The 19,605-nt window shown below is 37.6% G+C and overlaps 1 protein-coding gene across 2 annotated transcripts in view; it reads left to right on the plus strand.

Moving 5' to 3' along the window:
* The first annotated feature begins 6,114 nt into the window (after nt 1-6,114).
* LOC129723637 (alpha-mannosidase 2) overlaps nt 6,115-19,605 on the plus strand; it is a 134,800-nt gene continuing 121,309 nt past the window's right edge. For both annotated transcript variants that reach the window (XM_055677987.1, XM_055677981.1), the window contains exon 1: nt 6,115-6,689. The gene's annotated coding sequence lies outside the window, so the exon portion shown is untranslated. The remainder of the gene's footprint in view (nt 6,690-19,605) is intronic.

Here is a 19,605-nt window from a genome sequence, read left to right on the forward strand (position 1 = left end):
AGTGTGGTAGCGGGAAGCATCAGCAGCAGGCTTGCATGAAGTGAATACATCAGCCAGCAACTTTCTCTAAGGCCTCTGTCATAGTAGACGCGAAAAGCGGCGCGAACCGATTCGCTCGGCCGTAGGTAGATGTATAGCTCTACTGATGGCTGTACATTAACCTACAGCTGAGCGAATCGGTTCGCGTCGCTTTTCGCGTCTCTTATGGCAGAGGCCTAATGGGACAGTTGTATCAGTTTGTTCAGAAGAATATTATTGTCGGTAATATTACAGAGATGCGATTGCGTAAATCCGATTTTGAATTGAACAATTGTTCTTTTGAGAACAAATAACACACTTATTTGAATAGTAATTAGCTTTTGGTACCAATAGCAGTATAGTGACAGCCTCAGCGGTAGATGCAGATGCAGCCGGTACTTCCCTGAGGCCGATGTAAAGGTAAATGTGAGCAGCACGGCGAAACAGTTCGGGTTATGCTTAGACGCGCGTCATTTTTCGTTGTTGATATTTATTCCCCACATGAAACGACGCGCTTTCGTATGATATCGGTGGTATTGGCGGTAGATGCATTTGCCAACACTTCCTCCAGTAAAGCCGTGTCTAGTTTTCAATGTGAAAACACCTTTCTCATTGTGTTGACCGTGCGCCTTAGTCCTCACTATCAAGGTAACACAGAGATGTAAGATAAACACTACATCCTATGATAAATTGAACAATTGTCCTTATAAGGACAACAAATGAATTAATGAAGATTTAATTTTGAATTAGAATACTTCTCTCAGGAAGTTCGGCTACATAGGGATGTGAAATGAAAATCTAAAACTGAAAAAAGTGAGAAAAATTCCAAATGCTAATAAATCGGTTAGATTTCGATGGATTTCCTTCGTTTTTGCAGTAATCGATTAGAAAGTCTTCTCAGATTCCTACCAAATGCATGAAATTGCAACTTTGCAATTGCCATTTTATCATTCGAACTATTGTACTATTGAAAACTCTTAAGCCTTGTCAAAACACAAAATTCGACCTCTGATTGGTCGTTATACCGCGCTTTCCCAAGCACGGTCGGCAGAGTTATGGACCTAGTAAATTGGGAATGCATCATTTGGCCTATATAAGAGCTTCATCAGATAATAAACAAACATTTCATCGGATATTAAATTGAACAACCGAAATTTGAAGAACACAAATGATTATTTGAAGAGTTAATATTTTCTCGTTTTGCGCTATAATCCAAAGTTAATTATCTTCATTTACATGCATACTCTGATTATTATTACGTGTTTGCGTCGCTTAGTGTTTGGCTACGGTCATGCAAAACGCAAATAACGGCGCGATGCGATTAGGCAAGACGAAATCTGTTGAAATGTATAGCTCTACTTTGCTTTAAAAAGAGCTGTACATTTCACCACGGTAAGGCGAATCGCATCGCGCCGGCATTCGCGTTCTGCATAACCGTAGCCTTTGTTCCGTTCCCGTTTAATGATGTCGTATTAAATGTGCATATTACAATTCGGCAGCACTTCAACTTCTCATTTGCACAAAATTTAAAAATATTCAATGAACTTCATTCAAAATATCAGACAAAAAGAAATAACAATACTGCCAATGAACGGTCAACGTTTATTTACTAGAAAAAATGACTGACACGCAAGCAGCCGGGTTATCTTTCTTGTAAAAGTATTCTACTTCAACCTTGCGGTCGTGGCTTTGCATACAACCTTCTTGTGATTTTTTTTTTTTCATTGGCTAACAATTACATTCACGAAGATAGCTATTATATATGGGTCATTCCATACACTTCATGCCACTTAGACACGGCCATCACAGATTTTGCTCAAAGTTGAGTCACTTTGGAAAAATCCCAATTTTGGTGTCCCCCTGCTCTGTAGGACCTCACTCGTTGTTGCAAGATAACGTATTTTTTTGCCAAAACCACTTTTTTATATTTCCTACAATATATAGACTTAAGACGTCCGAAAAATACTGATAGGTGATTTTTAAAGTAAATAAAGCAAGGAATCCAGGAAAAATATTACTTTCAACCGAGAGTGTTGCCAGATAGATTATTTTTGTATTTAAAAATTAAATAAGCATTTTCGGTCACCGTTGCCAATTTTATTAGTTGGTTGGGATCTTCATCAGGGCATATTTTTCAATTTATTTCGTTACATAAATCATAGAAAATCTGACATAAATTACTTTTAGCTAATAATATAACAGAAACTCACTCGACACTAAAGTTTTGCCTTGATTGCACACGAATAGAAATCGTGTACCGCTGCAATGATGTACTGTACTGTACGGTACGTTTCTGTTGCCTTTACCAGCAGATTTTCTTTCAAGACATCATGTAGCAGGATGACAAATTGTTTAGGAAGAGGGTTATTTCGAACTCTTCGAAAAACCTAAGTTCATGGAGGCACACATTAATTGGACTTTTAGGGACCGTTCAATTATTACGTAAGTAAATTGGGGGGAGGGGGAGGGTGTGCAATTTTCTTACGCTATCTTACAAGGGAGGGAGGGGGGTGAATTGATCATCTTACGTAAGAAAAACATTGTTAATGCAGCTGTTCAAATAACCATGATCATGAAAGCGTTGACGGTAAAAATCATAAAAAGAAAATTACGGAAGGACGATTAACTCGAATTAAGGACAGAAGAGGAAACGAAGCCTTGTGCTTGCTTCAGGAAAATAAAAGTAAAATATAAATCTATATATGCTGGCAGTAAGACCTTACTAGGGGGAAGAGGGATATCAAAAAATCTTACGATGTCTTGCAAGAGAGGGAGGATGGGTTGAAAAAGTGGAAAAATATGTATACGTAATTATTGAACGACTCCTTAGAACGAGAAAACTCTGTCCATTGTTTTATACTGATAAAGAGAATGTCACGGTAAATGGTTGCTGTCTATTCATGTCGCCTGTGCTAGACATGCTCGCATGTGATTAGTTTATTCTTCGTGTAAATTTGTCCTCGAAACATTTTATCAATTTTTACAGCTGAGTAATAAAATTGTCATGATAACTTGTGTATTGCATTTCCAACATGTTATCTATCCGACAACATATTTGTTATTGTTATCCATCATGTGATTATGCTATTGTTACCGTTTGAAATCTGATGGAACATTTGCCAGATTTATTTGCAATTTTGCTTCAGTATAGATAACGAAGACGTAATCCCACGTAAAAAAGGGTTCTTGCGGCTTTCCATGCATTTTGTCAGTCTTTTTAAAGCCAGTGGTATTAACCTTCCAGTTGGTCTCGAGGTACGTTGCTGGCCTTACAAGCCAGTCGTCGTTCGTTCGAGTATCAAAGTGTGTCAGTATGATCGTCCCGCAATTAGCCTGTACATAATACCTCGTTCACACTACACCGCTGACCGCATATCACCTGATATCAGGCGATCCGTGCTATGGAGACAATATCACCATCCATATCACCTGATATCCCATACCATCGTACTGTCATCACATAACACCTCGGCTACATGATATCGCGAATATCATGTTCGAAAACCAATAAAAACCAGAATTACAGCCATTGGGAAATCGGCCAACTTAATGACATTTGACACAACCCTACAAATTTCACAATTCGCGACTACGAAGCTCAAAAAGATTTTAAAGGGTGCTCAGACTCACGTGTAAACTCTCGTATAGATTGTCAGAGTATGCGTGTTGAGAAAAGCAAAAATATTTCTTTCTTTCGCTCTCTTATGCGAAAAACCAAACGAATATCAGCAGCTTCGTAGTCCCGAATTCCAGTTTTGGACTACGAAGGTGCTGTTACTTGTTTGGTTTTTGCATACGATAAAGAAAGCAAGAAATATTTTTGCTTTTGACATTACACACATTTTTTGACAATCACTTATGAGAGTTTGCGTAGGAGCGAACAGCCTTTAAAATCTCTTTTAATTTCGTAGTCCTGAATCAGCTATCATGATGTTATGTTTTGTTTTTGCTTTGACCTGTTTTTTTCTCTTCTTTTTTTATTTACCAACCCAAATAAAGCAAATGTCAAATCATATCATCTCGCAGTAGTGTGAAAGCCCATAGTGATATCCGATATCATCTGGCGATATCAGGTGATATGCGGCGTAGTCTGAACAATGCATTGAACAGTTTGCGGCGCAGTCTGTGTATAATAAACAGAACGTCAAGTTCCGAATCAGAATGCAGCACCATCGCTTTGCTTTGGCATAAAAAAACGGTTTTTACGTGGGACTACGTCTTTGTTTACTATACTGCATTCAGTAAAATTTGAAATGAAACTGGCAAATGTTGCATCAGATTTCAAACGTTAATAACAGTATAACCACATGATGGATAATAATAACCAATATGTTGTTGGATAAATAAAATGTATAACAATTCTGTAATATGCTAGTTATCACTCTAATTTCATTGCTAAGCGGTGAAATTGATGAAAAGTGATATATCAATATCGATATTATCAATATCGATATATCAATATCGAAATAAAAATTGACAGAATCTCCCCAATTTATTTTTGCTTCCATGAGCTTAGACTAATATGATGTCTTGAAGGTAAAAGTTTTCCAAACAGTTTGAAATAATCCCTATTCTTGAACAATTTCTAAACCTGCTTTCAGAACCTAATAAAAACTGATGTCTTGAAAGAAAACATGCCGGTGAAAGCAACAGTACCAGTGGAGTAAAGAACCGCAGGTCTCTCGTCGACATCTATTTAAAACGTCACCCAATATATAAAATATTACTTTAAATTCACTTGCTCCATTTTTCTAGTGTTTTTTTACACATGATATGAAACAAAGATTTAGAAATTTCCATATAAATCTTCATTTAATAAATTGTCAATAAAATAAAAAGAGGAACCAGGAGGAAGATTTTTCTTTTCGTATATTTTTAGAAGGCTTTGACCTTTCTGTCAATGAATACAGCTTCGACGGGACTTGCCCGGAAGGTTACTAAATCATGAAATTTATTTCACAATATTATGGATTTTTCGCGGTTGGTTTTCTTAATCACTCATTTCGTAAATAATCCATGATTATTTTATGCATTCAACGTTTTAAATATTGCAAAACATTTTAGTTATCTTGTAGATTATGTCCTGTGAGAGAGAAAAACTATTTGACATAATTTTTCAATTTTATACGCCACCCGAGCAATAGCACGTATTTTTCAAACTGACCAATTTACTGTGGAATAATCTTGAAATATAACAGTTTGGTTTATGTGATAAGACACCAATGGGTTCTGGGATAGCATGAGGGTATGTTTTAACTGAAATTATTTAAAAATAATGGAAATCGTGTATTTTGTATGTCGGACTTTTGGCCAACTTTTTGGGTCGAATACTCCTATGTGCAGCGGTACTATTCGTATTGCAGTGGTACACTTTTATTCGTACATTTCTATACGTGTGCAATCGAGGAAAAACTGCAATACTGCTGTTGATGGTGATTGAAAGTTTATCTCATAAATATGATTACCTACCATGAATTACTCAACAAGAATTGTAAATTTTTGCATCGGATATTTATTCAATTTTATAAAAATCCCCTCATAACAGTGTTTAGTCCCACGTCACCATTTCATACAAGCCTAGGGCTGCATACCTTGTAGTATTTTTACATTTTGTTAGTTGCGTCCTAATTACGAACTACTTCGGATATGATTCACTTTGAGTTTGAAGATGCAACTTTGATGCACTCTTCGCACGGGATGAATTCAACTCGTGTACAATACTGCAACATGTATACCTTGATTTTAAATTGCCTGAATTTGGGGACATTTTCGAAGTGCGACTCGTAACGTTGTAGGTATAACCCGTAACGGTGTGTAACCCGTTTCATATTTCATCAGTGCAGGCTACGTATAATGCAGATTGATGCTACACTACAAGCATGCGCATGTTAACCCAAAACACTCACCATGTGTCTCATTTGCCAGCACCGACAGCATCATTCTTGTGTTGCAGTCGCGCACAGCGATAATACACTGCAAATCAATGCGTGTAGCATCGGACGTCGAAGCTGGCAGTTTGTGCTGTACTCACACTTGCATAAACTATGCTGTACTGTAAAACAAAAACTAACTTGGGTCGTGTTTGTTGTCGATCTCCCATGTTCATTCGTCTACGGGCTGTCAGCACGTTCGGTCGGGATTTCCGCGTTGCATAGCGCTAAAGTGAATTTTAGGAGTGGTTTGCGGTGTCTGCTTATGTGCTTAAAGAGGAAGAGTATGGTGTAATCCTCTTCGTTCTAGCGAGGCACTCGGTTGACATGGTTGCTGTGTATGTGTTGGTATGTCTGCAAAAAGGAAAAATGTTTATTGAATAAGTTTCGACTCGATATCAAATTTTGAGAAAAAGTTTTCGTTGCTTTTGAATGGTTGCGAAGTGATAATAAGTGGTGCAGTTCAATACCGATCTCTTGAAAATATATGTTTGTGCTGTCAAAACAAAACAAGTTTTGAAGAAATATCAAAGAAACGAGTGTTTTCCCTAAGCTATATGTTTTGGTAGAAATTGTATGTGTGGTATACTTGATGTGAAGTAGGTATTAAAAAGCCGTGTCTCAGTGATTATACGGATAAGACATTTTCGCTTCAAACCAACTATATGGGTTCATCCGTGTCGCAGGAGTGAGCAGTATCTTACATCCAGCGGCGAGAATCAGCTGAACACAGAAATACAAGTAATTATACCATTCAAACATTTGTATAGTTCACAGGCTCATTTCGTTTCTCTGGAAATTCATTACTATGTCTTCCATTTACCGCATTCGATCTCAGATTGCTCATTGTGTATGTGGTAGGTGCTGTAAATTTTTCAGCGTGCCTCCTATTCGGCCAAATCCCCTTCGCTAATCCAGCAACTTTTTTAGCAGAACGCATTGTGTATTAGTTACCTGGCTGAATGAGGTGCATGCGAAAACGAGAATCAGAAGTGAAAACACAGATAATGTTTTGTTTTCGAATGTGAGCTAAAATAATTATAAATCATGTTCATTTTTTCATGGCCATAACTATACTTGGATTATATTCTACACTACCTTGTTTCTCATGGGAAAAATGCTAGTCATCTTCGATTTCTAGCTGATACTGTTATCGAACATAATTGAAAGCCACGGAAAGGAAGACAATCCTTTTTTAGTCAACAAATGTCCCGTTTGGTGAAGTTCGAAATGTTATATGTTTGCTCATGATAAAATTTCGAGCTTCGCTAAACTGATATTCGATATTTCCCAATTGTTGATATAGTCATGTATATCAGTTTTTAATACTGACTGTTTTTGAAGTAGAATACTTCTCTCAGGAAGTTCGGCTACATAGGGATGTGAAATGAAAATCTAAAACCGAAAAAAGTGAAAAATATGTCCAATTTCAAATGCTAATAAATCGGTTAGTATTCGATGGATTTCCTTCGTTCTTGCAGCAATTGATTGGAAAACCTTCTAAGATTCTTCCCAAAATAAGATAATTGTAATTTTATTATTCACACTATTGTACTATTGAAAATAGTCAAGCCTTGTCAAAACGAAAAATTCGACCTCTGATTGGTCGTTATATGCTTGCTTCCCAAGCACGGTCGACAAGATCATATACCTTGCAATTGAAAACATGCTATTTGGCCTATATAAGAGCCTGTTTCAGCCGGAGCTGCTCATAATAGTTCTAGACAGCGACAACAGCAGTCGTCCTTCCTTAACAGCAGCACTAGCCCTGTGATTGGTCACCACGTCTCAGGAGCAGCGCGGTTTTTCTCAGCGTGTGTCGCCAGACAGCCATTATTCCCCCCGTGTTGGGGTAGCATGATGATTCCCATCAGGAAATCCAATTTCGGAAATCAAAATGCCTTTTTTAAGGCAAATAAACAAGTCATTGAAAGTTAATAATTTTTGTCAACGCAAGCAAGCATTCTGTGTTGCATCCTAGCAATTTAAATTTGTCGCACCCGTCTAATTTACTGAATGTAAAATAGCTTCCACAGTGCATGTTGTCCGTGTATCTTAATTCCCCCAATGTTAGGGCAGCTCAAAGATTGTAATTAGCAACCGATTTTGAACCACAACATGCTTTTTTCAAGGCAAATAAAAAAATAATTGAAGGTTATTATTTTTCTGGCATCAACACAAGCAGACATTCTGTGCGGGATGCAATCAAATTCTGTTGTAGTTGTCTAATTTTCACTTTATTTAGTAAACCCCCCACTGTAGGGGCAGCGCAAAGGCTGCGATCAGCATAACCGACATTGAGAAATAAACTGCCCTGTTAGTACGCATTCACAAAAGCAGTTAGTTTGACTATGCAGAGCTAATATGAAGTCGATTCAATCAATCAGCATAAACAGAATTTCGTCGTCTCCCAGCTGCCAAGTTGCAACATGATGCAACACGCAACAGCGAGCAAACGAAATCGCTTGATGTTACAAACCGCAATAAGATACGGGTTAAAAACGTTGCGTGTGTGAGAGCACCATCGGTCTTTATTCGCTGGATACACTATCTACTGTCTACTGAACGCAATAATCTGCTTACATGCGACACGGAGACGGGAACATTTTCTTCAACCAAGCTGCACAACACGACACAAAACATGTTATTTTGTTGCTTTAATGAGAGTAATATCGGTCCGGCTCGATAGAATGTTCACAAGAAATCATTTTTGTGCATCCGTGCTACGAAACTGAGGAAAAACTTTATAAACTGAAAAAAGAGGTGGAGCTTATCAAATGATCGCTCTGAGCCAGAATGAAGTCACACATATTTTTCAAGTTATATCATTCCACCATGTACGAAAAATAATTAATTCCTATTTTCATCCCTATATAAGAGCCTGTTTTAGTCGAAGCCGCTCATAATAGTTCTGAACAGCGACGACAGCAGTCCTTCCTTAGCAGCAGCGGGAGCGAGCAGTGGGTACCATAAATAGCGGATAGCGGCCACAACTGTGGCATGGCTGCGGATAAGCTAAGCAGTTTCAGCGGATCTCACCTTCGATAGCAGCAGGGCCAGCAGATGCAGGTACAGCGGATACCAATGGCGGCCACAACTGTGGCATGGCTACGGATAGCGTTGCAGTTGCTCAGCAGTTGGGCCAGCGTATAGCGGCCACAACTGTGGCATGGCTATGCATAGCGTAGCTGTTGCAGCGGGTATATCAGCATCGATAGTAGCAGGGTCAGCTGATGCAACGACACTCCCTTCACTAAAATGCTGTTTCAGTGTGGTAGCGGGAAGCATCAGCAGCAGGCTTGCATGAAGTGAATACATCAGCCAGAAACTTTCTCTAAGGCCTCTGCCATAGTAGACGCGAAAAGCGGCGCGAACCGATTCGCTCGGCCGTAGGTTAATGTACAGCTCTACTGATGGCTGTACATTAACCGACAGCCGAGCGAATCGGTTCGCGTCGCTTTTCGCGTCTATTATGGCAGAGGCCTAATGGGAAAGTAGCATCATTTTGTTCAGAAGAATATTATTGTCGGTAATATTACAGAGATGCGATTGCGTAAATCCGACTTCGAATTGAACAATTGTTCTTTTGAGAACAAATAAAACACTTATTTGAAGAGGTAATAGCTTTTGGTACCAATAGCAGTATAGTGACAGCCTCAGCGGTAGATGCAGATGCAGCCGGTACATCCCTGAGGCCGATGTTAAGGTAAATGGGAGCAGCACGGCGAAACAGTTCGGGTTATGCTTAGACGCGCGTCAGTTTTCGTTGTTGATATTCCCCACATGAAACGACGCGCTTTCGTATGATAGCGGTGGTATTACCGGTAGATGCATTTGCCAAAACTTCCTCCAGTAAAGCCGTGTCTAGTTTTCAATTTGAAAACACCTTTCTCATTGTGTTGACCGTGCGCCTTAGTCCTCACTATCAAGGTAACACAGGGATGTAAGATAAACACTACATCCTATGATAAATTGAACAATTGTCCTTATAAGGACAACAAATGAATTAATGAAGATTTAATTTTGAATTAGAATACTTCTCTCAGGAAGTTACATAGGGATGTGAAATGAAAATCTAAAACTGAAAAAAGTGAGAAAAATTTCAAATGCTAATAAATCGGTTAGTTTTCGATGGATTTCCTTCGTTTTTGCAGCAATCGATTAGAAAATCTTCTAAGATTCCTACCAAATGCATGAAATTGCAATTTTATCATTCGAACTATTGTACTATTGAAAACTCTTAAGCCTTGTCAAAACACAAAATTCGACCTCTGATTGGTCGTTATACCGCGCTTTCCCAAGCACGGTCGGCAGAGTTATGGACCTAGTAAATTGGGAATGCATCATTTGGCCTATATAAGAGCTTCATCAGATAATAAACAAACATTTCATCGGATATTAAATTGAACAACCGAAATTTGAAGAACACAAATGATTATTATTAATGAGTTAATATTTTCTCGTTTTGCACTATAATCCAAAGTTAATTATCTTCATCTACATGCATACTCTGACTATTATTACGTATTTTTGTCGCTTAGTGTTTGGCTACGGTCATGCAGAACGCAAATAACGGCGCGATGCGATTCGGCAAGACGAAATCTGTAGAAATGTATAGCTCTACTTCGCCTTAAAAAGAGCTGTACATTTCACCACGGTAAGGCGAATCGCATCGCGCCGGCATTCGCGTTCTGCATAACCGTAGCCTTTGTTCCGTTCCCGTTCAATGATGTCGTATTAAATGTGCATATTACAATTCGGCAGTACTTCAACTTCTCATTTGCACAAAATTTAAAAATATTCAATGAACTTCATTCAAAATATTAGACAAAAAGAAATTACAATACTGCCAATGAACGGTCAACGTTTATTTACTAGAAAAAGTGACTGACACGCAAGCAGCCGGGTTATCTTTCTTGTAAAAGTATTCTACTTCAACCTTGCAGTCGTGGCTTTGCATACAACCTTCTTGTGATTTTTTGCATCTAGATATTAAAGTCTAAGCCGACTGCCAGGTAAATCATCGACGGTTCCTTGAAATCGACGAAATCGTTACTTATAATTCCCATTGTAGCGTTTTGTTATTTCGATAAATTTTATCGGTGTAAATTTGCTTAAACACATTTTTGTCAAAAGTCCTTATCTGCACCCGCAACAAAAATTTTTTCTAATCACAGTTGGTTTTTGGAAATATGATTGTTTTCCCACCGTGAAAAATAAAAGATTTTTTCTACAAGCAATGATTCTACGCTACAATTTAGTGTTTGAACCATGTAGCATAGGTACCCATATAACTTGATTAAATCGTATTTGCATGTGGCCTGCTTATTAAATATAAATATTAAGTGAAAATAAATGCACGCCCTTTCGAATGACGGACTTAAGAGTCTCGCAAAATGCCAGCCTATCACAGACCCTATTGTAAACGGCAGAAGTAATAAGATTAATACCGTTGAGTTAAGCACAAATGACACCGTTTCGAGGTAAGCAAATAGGGTGCTGCTGTAAGCTGTTTTTTGTAGAGCGTATCCCTTGCGAAGAAATTTGCAAACAGAACACATTAACTAACTCTCTTCTTGTCTTCAAATGCAATACGTGGTTGATTCAATTTAACGACTGGATAGAGAAGTAGGGCAAACCTAAAAAGTGGAAAATTACGTACCAGTAATTTAAAAAACAAACTGCATCTAGGTCATGGGTCTAACATCGTCACTTCTGGCAATATTCAATTTCAAATCAAATACTTCGACTATTAACACTAGTTTCATTTTGTTTAACTGACGTAACTATAGACACTCGTAATAAATTATTTTGAAATCTCTTCGAACAAAAGATCAGTTTTGTGTACAAGGCGAATGAATTACTCAGATATGTTTTTCGCCAGATAAAAATGTCGATGTTTATATTTAAATTCTACAGCCGTAGCAGTCTCTTCTCTTCTGGTCTCTTCTGGTCAATATTTGGTTTATTGAATCAGTATCGCACCGTCAGGAAAACTGGGTCATTTTAAGTAAACGTAGAATGAACATTTTGAATATTTACACATTCTGTACACAACAGCGCGATGTTCTCCTGGCTGCCATGAACTCACGTTTTCGTACGAACGTCGTGCGAATGACAACGTGAATTCAAATAAGGGCGTTCTAATTACACATCACTTATTGCTCTATGTCCTTCAAGCTACCTTTCTAGCATTATTGTGTTCGTTTGAACAAAGCAACTACACTGTACATTCCGTGAGTCGTGTTAAGGTACGGCATGACGTGCCATTTGTATAAGGATAGAATTTTACACAATGTCACCCTCTACATCTTCTGGCGCAGACTGACAGTTTTCTGATAAAGTGAACAGGCTTGATGATATATGATCCTTCTGTGACACGAATCGGAGTCCAATATATGAGCATAAAAGATTATACAGTAAGCAATATATAAGTTGCAAACACATAACTATTCATCAAATCAATTTATATTGGAAGTTTAAATTGTAAAATTTTGTCCAGAAAAAAAAACAAACAATTGTTGGAAAAATGCTATGATTTTCGATTTGATTCGTTGTTCGATTACATGTCTAGGGCGCCGATATCAAATATAGACCCAATAGTGGAGCATTGTGCCTCTTACATAATGGAAGCAATCTGATCTGCAAACTTTCAGTTTGGTAAATATCGGCATCAATTGTTTTGCTTGTGTAGAAAATCGATAACTTCAATTCTCAAGAGCGTGTTGCCTACCGCAGTAGATCTGTCAATCCATATTTTTATGTTTTAACCATGTCAAAATCAATCACCAAAATAAAGTGTCGCATGGCTCAGTTCTACACATATTCACTAAAATTCACGTCAAACCAGAATGTTTGATTCTTTAAATTTAAGAGTCTCGCTAACATGCAACTTATAGCATACTAACCATTCCTGTGAATTTTGATGACCCTAGCAAAGATAATTTTCTACTAAAATGAATTTTACCGTATGTTACCGTAGAAGTGATCAGCCCGGTGTGCACTTACTGCGAGACATTTTGATGCACTTTTGCATATACGAGGGGCTAAAAAGTTCACAAGAATGGTTAAAACAGCTATATTCTTAGGACAATTTTTTTCTCACTTTTGTCGACCAGTGTAGTTGTATATTTTCGGATATTATGGAATGGAGTAGCTTTGTTGCACGAGTGGACTCGACACTAGTAATTGAGACAATTTACGTGAAACGGGACGGAATCCAAGCATGGGAGAACCGATGGTTTCCTCCTGCATACTACCGCCTTTCAGAAATGCCGCATATATCATTAATTGTTCAACTAACCTGCAATTGTTTATTCTGAAACTGTTAAACCAGCATCAGAGCACCTACTTCAATCAGTTTGCTCAATTGATTTTACCGTAAAACCTTTTAAACGTCAATCTTGCTATTTTTGACATCACTATTTTTTCTCTCTGTGTTGTTTATATTTTCGCGCCGGTAGCGACTATAGAATATTTTCCACAAATACCGGCACGAAAGTGTCGCGTAACCACTCAAACTAAGTATACTTTTCTATTTACACTAATGAACAGTGCGGTCGTAACTAATTTTCGAGAAAAATCGGCCGAAATGGGCTAAAACTTGCTTCTAAAGTATAGCGCCTCGCAAAATTCCGTTTTTTGCTTTTTCTGGTTTCAAGACGACTGCGTGTGTCAAATTTTGCGCCCGTGTTGTCAGCACTGCCAGCAGCAGGCTGCGCTAGGACATAGAAATGTTCAAATTGTTATGATTCTGGTGAATTTTATGGCATCAAAAATTTAAAAATTTGGTAACCATGTACTGTTAACAATGATAAAATAATGCTTGAATTCCATCCCGTTTCACCTTTTTGTTTTTTATAGAATTTTTTGTTATGATCTGTAATTAGATAAAAAGGTTTACCAAATTTCTTATTATCAAAGTTATTATGATAAACACACCGCTGAGGCAATAACAGAAAGTAATTTATACTAGATATAAAACAGTTAATCCTGTAGATATAATACTGTTAAGCCTGAAGGTTTTTCTACGGGGGGTTTGTATAATAATGTTTATTTTTTTTTTTTTTATTCTCGCTTATTTTCCGTCGGTCTGGTTCCGCCACTGTTGTGGCCAATCACCGACGCCCAGGGAGGCGACTCCACACCCAGGACCCTAACTCACGACCCGTTTATTAACGGACCGGCGCCAACGGCTTTACTTCCTCATGCGATGGAAGGCGTGATCCCAGAGATTTTTCGCCTCAGAAAATCTCCCGGTGTCGGCTAGGATTGAATCTAGACCAGTTGGGAGTGGATCACGCCACCTCACAACCATCGACACCTATGTCGGCGGTGGGATTCGAACCCAGGCGTCGAGCGTGGTTGGCGGAGACGTTACCAACCACACTAGGCCCCCGCTCAATATAATAATGTTTAGTAAATAAAGATTTTGTGTGGCCAATCACAAATGGTTCTCAACAATGTTAGAAATTTGTAATTACAATTGTGAGGATTTGTTTGCTTTCGCAATTACGACTCATTATTCGTAGGTATTTAAACCTACTTGTCAAAAAAGGTAATATTCTTACAACTTATTCAGTTACTAGCTAGTTGACTATAAAGACAGCTTATCGCGGCAATTGAAAATTTCAACAAGTTTCATGGAAAGTTGGTAATAATTTTAGTTCAAGTGAAATTATTTTAATTCAAGTGTAATAAATTTAATTCAAGTGTACCAAACCAAGGAGAAAGCTTCCAATTCTTTTTCAGAATTTCATTATGAATGTTTGAAGCGTTTCCTTCCTTGTTGCACAACAACTGGACCAATTCGGTACAGAATAAAGCATTGCTTACCTTAAAAATTGTTTGTAAATCAATAGTTCATTCTTCAAACAACGTTTGAAATTTCTGTTATTGAGACGATATAAACTAGACCTGTGCGCCGACCATATCACCGGCGGCGGCGGCGTAGAAAACATTTTACCTCGGCGGCGATCGGCGCGCCGGCGTGACGCCGTTAGCTTTTATCAGCGGCGGCGGCGGCGGCGTGTATCGGCGTGACACTAATTACCACTTATAAAATATTGCGCATAATGTGTGCTTTTGTACTCTCATGTTCGATTTTTTTTAATTGAACGTTCATAAATAAAAATGTATGCGTCAGAGTTGTAAGAATGTCAAAAATAGAAATAAAATTGGTATGATATCGAGTAAACAAACAATTGAATAACCATAAAATAATAAACCAAGCAGAGAAAGTACAAACAAGTGTAAATTCCAAAAAAAGTCATCAACGAGCCCACAACAAAAAATTACATGGAATACTGTTCCCAGAGACGTTCAATTTAGGGAAAAAGATAGATAGTTTTTTGATATGTTGATTTCGATTAAACGTAGACCTTTGGGAAAATTCGATAAATCTTACGTTAGAGAGTCGTTTTCAACTTTCATATATTTTGTTAGGTTACCCATGGAATAACTGAAAAAATAGGAAACTCTTTTCAATCGAATAGAGTTCTTCGGTAAATACCACAGTTTCTTCATTTTCTATTGCGACTTTTGGGATAAAACTGACCAGAGGTGAAGCATTAAGTCCTCCTCGGGTAATTGTGATTGTGAAGCGGTGTTGGTAAGAGCAACGAGGTTTCGTTAAGACTCCTTCCTCTTGACAAAATAAGTCTTTCTTATAATAAAACTGTTCTGAGGAATATTGATCCTCTCCAGGGAATTGTAATTGGCGGTATGGGCACAAGGAACGAGGTTTCGATAAGGTTCCTTCATCTTGACATAACGGCCAGAGGGGAACGTTAGGTGTAGTCTCACTCCTGGGAATTGGTAGAATAGTAAGAGGCTCGTTATAGTAGAGCAGTAAGCTTGAAACGAAAGGGTAAACTCTCTCACACAAGCACGGATATAAATGAAAAGCGTACATTTACTGCCAATAATATGAAGTGCGGAGTACAGAAAACTCCTGGCCAATGTCACAATAGATCAAATGTCTCTGGTCGCAGTGATGAGTCCGCACAGAGGAAAAAAAATAAAAGTTAACGAGAAATCAACTATCTACAAAAAGGTCTGTTTCAGCGCAATATGATCAACTATTTAATTCGCGCAAAATTTTCAGTGAATTCCCGCATTTGGTTCTCCAAAAAAAACTTTGTATTCTAAAGAAAATCACCAAATAATTAATGAAAAAACACTAGTCATTTTTCATAAATTTTTTGAACATTTTAAGACTGCTCATACGTTTGCATAAAAATATAAAATACATTTGAATAAAAATAAGGAATAAATGTTATGATAACTGAATCAATTTTCTCAAAGCAAACTGACGAAGCAAATCACTGATAATGACATTGATATTTTTGATTTCGTTCGATAAAAAAGTCTGAATATTTATTGTCAAGTATTGTATCAAATTTCCACAAATTAAAATAATTTACACTTAGGCACATTTGTAAATACACGCTCAGGAGAGGGAAAATACTTAACGAAGTGTTACACTGCGTGAGGCCACGATGCAAAATTGCATTACGTAGGGGTGAAGGGGTATTGAGAATTGCCAAATTCCGCATTACCTAATACCTATACGAGTGTTCCCTTATTGGCTGTGATTCGCGGTATTTCTATAACCAGGAAAAAATCCAGCATACACAATCACTATCGGCGCGGTAAAGATTTTCTCGGCGGCACACCAAAAATTTCTTCGGCGGCGCGCCAAGTCCAAATCATCGGCGGCGGCGGCGTGCGTAAAAGTGTCGGCGGCGGCGGCGCGGCGTGGCGGCGCACAGGACTAATATAAACATCTCGGATATTTAATGCACAAAATAAGTTTTCAAGCCTGGCCTTACCTACAGACCTTACTTACAGGCCTTACCTTCTTTCTTAAATATTTCTTGTACAATTGCCAACATCAAAATGCACTGGTTTGAGCTATCAATCAATTCTATTCATCAATCGCTCATATTGCTTTTGAGCTCTGGGGTGACATTGTGCAGCCTGATTGGAACGATTTTTCTATTTTCGAGTACGTTACACACTGCCAGTTTTGCTTCGAACTCGAAAGGAGCTGTCATTTCGTCTTTGGCTCATCTAGCAATACTCAAAAGAAGAGATATGCAGAGAGAATGTTGTGAGACAAACGAACCTGTCAAAATCATAGCGAAACGAACAAGAAAGGTAACACATTGAGAGGTTTTGCAATCGGGAACAATACATTTGTTTCACACGTTTTCCATGTTCTATTGCTAAACAATGAATTGAGAATGCTCTAAAATTGCTTTATCACAGTGATTTTTAACTGGTGGTTCACAAACCTTTTGTAAGGTCAACGAAATAATGATCGATTATGGTGAAAGTCTAAGACAAGACGTGACAGCTGGCTTCTTATTTTTCTTTTCGTAACGGCCGTCATCCCCGTCGAAATTTTTTTGAACGTTCCATACCGTTGATGCCAGAATGATTATTTTTAACAACTTCTGCAGGTCAATGAAAATAAAACAAATTAAAATTGCAATATATAGGCGAATAATACTCAATTCTTATTTATTATTTTATGTTCAATAAAGCATACTTCTATTATCAATTTTTTTCTTCCTAAGTTTCTTGGTACCCAAATTTTTTCTTTCTAAGTTTCTTGGACTTCAATTGAAATAGTAATAAACGATTAATCAATGCATTTTAAAAGTTATAACAGTGAAATACATTACTCGGTAATATCATGTACCTTGCATACTTTTGCATCATTATTTATGAACAATTATAATAGCTAAATTATGACTCTCCACCATCACTGCTTTACAGTGAAAAGTAACCTCGTTGTATTTTCTACGTGACGATTGCGTTATCGAATTCAGCCAATCAGCAGCCGGTTCAAATTGGTTGAATGTAACGGTGACCAGCTGTCACGTCTTGTCTTAGGTGAAAGTAAATGAAATTAATCATAAACATTAAATTTAATACCTTCACGGTTTTTATGATGCACTATGGGGCGATCCACATACCACGTGGACAGATTTTAAACGATTTTGACCCTCCGTGGACAAGTGCCAATATGAATTCCAAAAATTTTGTATGGACCGTGGACATTACACATAAGCACCCCTCCAAAGCTGTCCGCGTGGTATGTGGATGGCCTCCTTACACGCTGCTTTATTTTAACTCTAATTTGATTTGGATCTACTCAGTTTGGTATTCTTATGCAAAATGTCAAAAAGTGAGTTATCGGGTACTGGATAATTGAGTAACATTTACCCAAATTTTCATAATTACCATGTTTACTCAGTTTTGAGTTATTATCCATGATGTTTACTCACCCCTGAGTATATGTATATGTCAAAAGTTTTCAACAGCGATATTATCTGTTTCCGAAGAACAATTGGTGTCGCTTTTTATTCGTTTGCTAGCAGTAAGTATTTGATCTTTCATCAAATCAATAATTTCCTAATCAATTACATTACAAGTTTTAAGTCGGGCTTTTATTCGTGATAATGAACGGAAACATTTGTATCGATGTACAGTGCCCAATACATGCAATCGATACAATTTAAATCCTTCGCAGTGTTTGGTGACGGATAATGACGGATTTTCTGCTGTGCGTACTGTACAAAAACATGAGCCACAGTTCACGGGCAACTGTGAACCGGTTGGTTGCCACATTATATAAAGACACGTGAATGATTTAAAACTTTTATAATGTTTCGATGAAAAATAAATCTATGATTTTGATTGTTCTGAATTTATTTTATTTATTGAGTCAGATTTACAAAAACCAGAAATCATCAAATTTCCAAATTTAGGCAAACTGGGTAACTTATACTCATTTTCGTTAATTCCTGGTTTGCATAAACAGAGTAGATTCTAATCAGTTTTTGACGTATGACGCCCTTACTCAGAAGTGAGTAACCGTAAAAGTACTCAAATTAGGGTACCTCCACTTTTTTTTAAAAAATGGGTCATATCTAACTTACTTTAGAGTAACAAATAATAAGCGTGTATGATTCCCCAGGACTTTCACCGTCACCATCAGTTATACAAGTCGAATGAACGAGTTTAGTAAATATTGCGCTTTGAGACGAGATCTGGCACCTCTGACATCTGAAACCTAGTTGCCAAATTGGCGGTTTTTTATCGCCTATCTCTCTGAGTATCTCTAATCTAACCCACAAAGTCGAAAAAATACGAATCTTGGTACGCTGTTGCTGCTGCAAAGTATGTTTGGGCACTTCCTGCTATTTGTATCTTTTACAGAATATAATCCATGACTTTCTGGTCCAATTCAAGATTGTACGGACCAGGTTTTTGACCACTTTTGGATAGATCCGTTAGGGAGCACTCATTACAAAACTTTCCGATAATCCGCTTCAAGCTCCCCGGAAGAACTTTAGTTCATTTCATGATTTGGTCGAATGTCACTCCCTTTTTGGTGCAAAACTGTGTATTGCATTTTAAAACAACCTTGTAAATTTAACGCAGTGATTTATGTTTACACTTTCGACATGTAAACAAGATACTCTGAAAAATCGAATCTCTTTGTGTGTAGTAACGCATTAAACATCAACGACTGTTTTTCAATACACTCCTAACAACAAACCGTCACAATTCGGAAAATTTTCTTTGTTCAAAATATATCTCGTGCCGATCGATCAACTTCAAGAAATATTATAACATCTTTTTA

The sequence above is a fragment of the Wyeomyia smithii genome, chromosome 1, assembly GCF_029784165.1.
Source record: "Wyeomyia smithii strain HCP4-BCI-WySm-NY-G18 chromosome 1, ASM2978416v1, whole genome shotgun sequence".
In the NCBI taxonomy this organism is placed as follows: domain Eukaryota; kingdom Metazoa; phylum Arthropoda; class Insecta; order Diptera; family Culicidae; genus Wyeomyia; species Wyeomyia smithii.